Below are 6,000 nucleotides of genomic sequence, written 5' to 3' on the forward strand. Positions count from 1 at the left end.
GAGGCTGTGCCCTGAGGGGTTTGGAAAAAGGGATTACTCTAACATTTCAAAGGTATGTCACTGTAAGTACAAAAAACCCCCAAAACAATAGACAGGCTCAGTAAATGTAAACATTGACCCTTGTCAAGGAAGATACCAGCCTAGGACATGACTATCGCCCACAACCAGCTTTTAGTTAGGAAATTTCAATTTCTGATAATCCTATGTAGTTTAGGTCTCTGAGTTTGTAAGGCCCACCATAGAGGCCTCCCATGAGCTTGTCAGGTTTAGCGAGTGACCCCTTTTGCATCCACATTTTATGATCTTCCAAGTTTTATTTTTTGAGCTTTCTTTGTGCCTATAGTTAATTTTTTCCCACATGTTCCTATAGATCTGCCCCGTGGCTTTCAGTGATTCTCCAAATGCCCAGTGTTTCATTGGTTCCTTCCCCATCCTCTCTTACCCTACCCAGCCCTGCTCATTCCCGTTTCTCCTGCCCCAATCTGCTTTTTATGCAACAATGAATATCCCTGGATTTTCCTTCTCTATCCTCCTACTGGAGCTCCTGTTTCTTGGACTCCACACCTTGGTTCCTTGGTGTCCTCTCTGCGTTGCTGAAGCACACCCTGGCATAACTTCCTATGAAAGTGATGCCGAACAGCAAGCGGGGTCCTGCTGCCTGCCGCCTGCCTCGAGGCAAAATTCCAGAGGCAAAGATTTGGTGAAAAAGGAAAGCAGTGTTCATTCAAAAGCTACACAATTTTGTAATAACACCTTTCGGCAGGCATTGATCATTAAGCCTATTAACTAAGGCTAAAATCTTTAACTCTTGAGTTCCCCTATCAGTCCCTCTGTTAGTTTTTAATTATCTCATTTCTGTAAGATTTGTTTACAAACTAAAACAACATAAGATACAAAAGCTACACAATTTTGGAAGAGCAGCAGGCTTCTGCCTCAGAGCCCATCCCCTCCAGAACACCCAAAGAAAAACAACCCCATTCCCATCTGCCAGGCCAGGCCAGGCCAGGCCAGGCTAGTCCCAGCTGGTGCCCAGAGTTCCTGCTCCCATTTCAAAATACTGTCCTTTGGGAAACGCAGGCAGCTGCGGCATGATCGCCCAGGCAGCTTCGAGGAAGAGAGAGTGAGAGCCTCTGCCCTCCTTCTGTTTAAGTCTTCTGGCCCATAATTCGTTGCACTCCGGAGGCACCCAGCTTCTCAGCCAATCTCATCCTCGACTGGCAGATCTGCACCTCCCAGTGCCGTGTCCCCACCCCGGGGTGTGGAGGCCTGTGCCAAGCCAGCTAGTTTCCCATCACCTCGGGCAGCATCCACCCAGGTTCTCCCGTACCCGCGCCGCCCCGCCCCCGCACCAGGCCCGTATCAAAAGGACAGCTAACAGGTGTGTCATTTCGATTTTGGCATGTCTGAGGAGTCTAAAAGTCATGAGGAGATGTTGAGGCATGTTTAGAAAATATTTACGTTTAATTGTATTTTTACATTATTTACAATAGAAAAAATGATATCAACCCAAATTCCAATTCCAAAATAAGGAAGCGGTTAAATAAAGTTAGAGACTTCTGTGATGAAATATTATCCATTAAAATAGCATTTATTAATAAATATCTTTTTAGATATGTCCCCTCACGCAAGGAAAGCAGAAGCAAAAATAAATCATTGGGACTACATCAAACTAAAAAGCTTCTACGCAGTGAAGAAGACAATCAACAAAATAAATAGACAGCCTACTGATGGAAGGAAGTATTTGCAAAAAAACATATCCAAGAAGGGGTTAACACCCAAAATACATCAGGAATTCATACAACTTGGTAACCAAAAAGTAAACATTCTGATCAAAAAACAGGCAGAGGACATGAAGAGACATTTCTACAAAGAGGACATACCGGCAGCCAAGAAATATGTGAAAAGGTGCTCAACACTAGTAATCATCAGGAAATGTAAGTCAAAACCACAATCAGATACTACCTCACACCTATCAGAAAGGCTATCTTCAGAAAGTCAACAAGTGACCAGTGTTGGCAAGAATGGTTAAGTGGGAAATCTCACACACCATTGGTGGGACTATAAATTGGTGCAGCCATTATGGAAATCAGTATGAAGATACCACAAAAAACTAAAAATAAAACTACCATAAGACCAAGAAATTCCACCTCTGGGTATTTATTGAAAGAAATAAAAATGCTAATTTGAAGAGCACTATGCACTCTCTCTTCATTGCATTGCAGAATTATTTACAATATCTAAGATATGGAAGCAACCTAAATGCCCAACGATATGAAACCAGAAAAGTCAGTGTTCATGCCACCTGTCACTCCCAGGACCAATAAGCAGAGACAGGGATTGAAACCTTATGGGCACTTTATTCAGCTGGTCGGAGATCTTGGAAGACGGTGGGTTTTGTACCAGAAAAGACTCTTTTACTTTCCATTTTAAACCAACCCTTTTTATAAGGAGAAGAGAAGTGGAGGTAAGGCGTTTGGAATTCAGAAAAAGGTCAGAGAAAAAATGAAAGCTGCAGCGTTTTTTCACTTGTTGACTGTGACTCTTATCTTTCTCCTGGGTGGTGGTCTTCACCTGCGTTCTGGGTGTGGAAGTCTCTCCTTGGAATACAATTGCTCAGCTTCCTTCTTGATGGTTGGCAGTCCGCCTGGGGCCCAGACGTTGAATTGTTTGTGGTCTCCTGGAGTCAGGGTGGGTCATACCTTCAGGTCCTGAAATAATAGCTTTTTACATGCATGAATTACTACGCTTATTAACTATTACTTAAAACTAAAAATTTTCCAAGTCAAGTTCCCCCAGCAGGGTTTCAGGTAATCCTCTCCATGCCTCCTTTTTTTTATTCTAATGTATAAAATAAACTGCAAAACTCCCATTCTCTGACGCGTTTTTTTTCTTAGTCCATTTTTGAGATTCTGCTTCCAGCTATTGTTGTTTGGGTTCAAATCAACTCGTAAAAATTCTCTAGGGGCTTGGACATTTCTAACCTCAACATCGCCTCTGAACGCTGACTGCTTCCCAGCCAGAGCACCCCCCAGTGGTGATTCATGCAATCTACACCCTTGTAAAGTCCAAGCTGCCGTCTCCCTAGCCTGGGGTGCCCAGGATGAAGGCGAGCTCCGTCATGCCCACGAGCACCAACAGACATGGCAGCTCTGGTTCTAACTTACTTGTGTCCACAGAGCCTCTGGCTTTCCCAGTGGCTAGTCAAAGTGCCCCGGTTACACAGCCCAAAAGTGCAAGGAAATTAATGCCTCATGGGAGAAATGTTGACCTGAGACATAGGAGAAGAGAAGGACCTGAGGATCAAATTCTTTTCCTTTGCCCCGCAGCTGACTGCTCCAAGAGGCAGTGGCTCTATGGGTGGTTAGCAGGCGTGGCCACGTGAGCAGCGGCCAGCAGTACTGTCTCCTGAAGCTGTGGCCAGCTTGGTAATGCACCGCTCTGCATTTGATTTCCCTCTCTCCAGCCTCGCTTCCCTTTTTCCTTCACCTTGTTCCCTTGAATTACATATCCCAGTATGGTATTACAATACAGGCTTTGCTGCAGACTCTGCTTTCTAAGGAAGGAGCTAAGACAGGCATTGAAGGGGCTGCCATTTGAGGGTACAGGCTCTGTACAGGCCTCAGGCAACACTCCCACCCTTCCCAGCCCGGACTCTGTCTCCACCGTCCTTGACGCAGGGGTGACCCGAGAAGACCAGGCTCTTTGCCTGAGGGAGTACAGGGGCCCCAGGCAATGCAGGCTGCAGCCTTCCCTCACCTCTGGATTTGCATTCTGGCCTCAGAGGATTTCCCTAACCTTTCTGCCATATTTTAAAGGGTGTGTTTAAAAAGTTATCCAGCATCTTATGTGTTCTTTTGCAGGATGGTGCTTCTAGATGTTCTTGTGGTCTGTTTGCTTCTTTTCTCCTTTATTTCATTTCTCTTTCCCTCCCCTTGGCCCACAGTCTCCCATCCTCCCAGGATACTACATAGGTGTGTTCCAGGAAGCTTCCAGACTGAATCTCTGAGATCCAAAGTTCTGCACCCCCACCCCAGTCCCAGCTCACGGCTCCATGTAGTGTATCCACAAGAAAATTGTATAAATCTGCTAGAACTGGGTAGCCAGGGCAAGCACGCTGGTTGTTTGGAGCTAAAGAGGTCCTGGAGTATCTCCTCACTGTGCAGAGCAGGAAACTGAGGCACAACACATGAAGCTTGGCCTTTCAGCCAGCCAGAGCCTGTTTTCACATCGTTGTGGGGAACGTCAAATAGCAGTTTGTAAATAGTTTTTGATGGCCACTATCAGTCTATCTAGGCAGGTCTCTAACTGTCCGTGGGAAGAAGACTTGAGGTGTGCCATTTACTCACAGTGAAACTCCCAATGAAGTCCCGTGGTGAGACCCTGCGTCAGCCTGTGCGTGCTTCTGTGCTTCTTCCGCATCAGTTACCCTGAGTGTGTGGAGGATTAGGAAATAGCAAGGGCTGATAAAAACAGAGAGGCATGAGCAGTTTCTAGAACCCTCGGTGTGCAGGCTGTCTGCGAGGGAGGGGGATTTCTGAAGGTTCTCCTAACGGGTTCTCCAGCCCCGCTATAACCTGAGTGGATATTCCTCTGTGGCCATGCCACTGCTGTCTCCAAAGCCGACGTCTGGGACAGAGATACTCTACACAAAGCTGAATTCAGGCAGCTCTCAGAGGGGTTCAAACAACTTTTCCATTGGGCCTCCTATGAAAAATCCATACCATATAGGATTGAAGTCAGCCCCCTGCCTGCGGCCTTATCTCTTACCCAGAACCTGAATGGGCCCCTGGATAGTCCCTAGGGCACTGGAGGGCCAGCCCGCGGACCTCGGGATCTCATGCTTCCCCACCCACCAGGCCTTCTGACCTTCCTCTAGCTTCCGTGTCCCCCTCTTCCCTCCAATCGCTGCCTCCCTCCGTTGTAGGCAGATCCCTTCTCTACCCTTGCATTTGATCATTTTCCCTGTATTTGCAAACTTGAGGAGTCAATGTCATTCTCGTTGCTGCCTGTTTCTGTCCCAGGCAGAAGCCGAGCAAGGCGGGACTTGTCCGGAGTGTCCATCAGGCTATTTGAGGTGCACAGCTCAGTTCTGCCTGCACAGGGCTCCCTCTTGTGAGAGAGCAGGTGCTTGGTGAATTCATGACCTGTTCTCATCAGTATTCCCTCAGAACATCCCTTTCAGCCAACTGCTCAGAGGTCCTTTCAAGTCAGGCATTTGTTCTTCTGAAGACAGGTGTTTGCCTTTCTCTACTCTTGGCCACACTCCTGCTTGTCACACTTCTGGTCTGTCATCCCATTGTGTCTCGACGCCTGGTCACTCTCCCCACTGCTCCGTTCATGCTGAGACAGGAAAATGAGGGGGCAGTCACCTCTGAAGAGAGAGGAAGGGTGGCACTCAGTGGGCTGCATGGAGGTGGCCCAGCCTCGGGTGCTGCTCCCCTCTCCTGCCTGCCCCTGAGTTTTGCGGTTCGCACCCTCAGGCCCCTGCACTCAGTGTCTGTGCCCTTGTGTTTTTCACCCCCTGGCACTGCTGTGCAGTCACCAAGACGACACCACCCCCTTGTGATTTCAGGGCTGGATGCCGACCACCTTGGGAAGCACGGGCTGTCCCAAAGATCAGAGCTTGACCAGATAACCACCGTCGCTCTGACATGGAAACTGAAAGCAGAGACCACCCTGGCGAGGTGGAGGCACAAGGCGTGAGAACCGGCCAGGCCTGGCTCCTAGTCTCACCTGGACACTCACTACATGGTGGCCTTGGGCAAGTGGCTTCCCCTGCCAGGCTGGTGTTGTGTTCTATAATATATGTGTGACTGCAGGTCCCTCTGGTGACTGCAGTGGTAAGGTAACTAGGTGCCCGGCTCAGGGTGGGTGCCGAGCAAGTAGCCGCTTCTCCCCTAATTGGGCAGGCAGTTGATGACACATCTTTGCTGAGAGTTGATGGTTTGCTGTGAGGGCACAGCAGGGGATGGATGCAGTCCCCGTATGCATGGTGCTTCC

This window comes from Pteronotus mesoamericanus, unplaced genomic scaffold, assembly GCF_021234165.1.
Source record: "Pteronotus mesoamericanus isolate MK-2021 breed Mesoamerican mustached bat unplaced genomic scaffold, CSHL_Meso_final scaffold_54, whole genome shotgun sequence".
NCBI classification, from domain to species: Eukaryota; Metazoa; Chordata; class Mammalia; order Chiroptera; family Mormoopidae; genus Pteronotus; species Pteronotus mesoamericanus.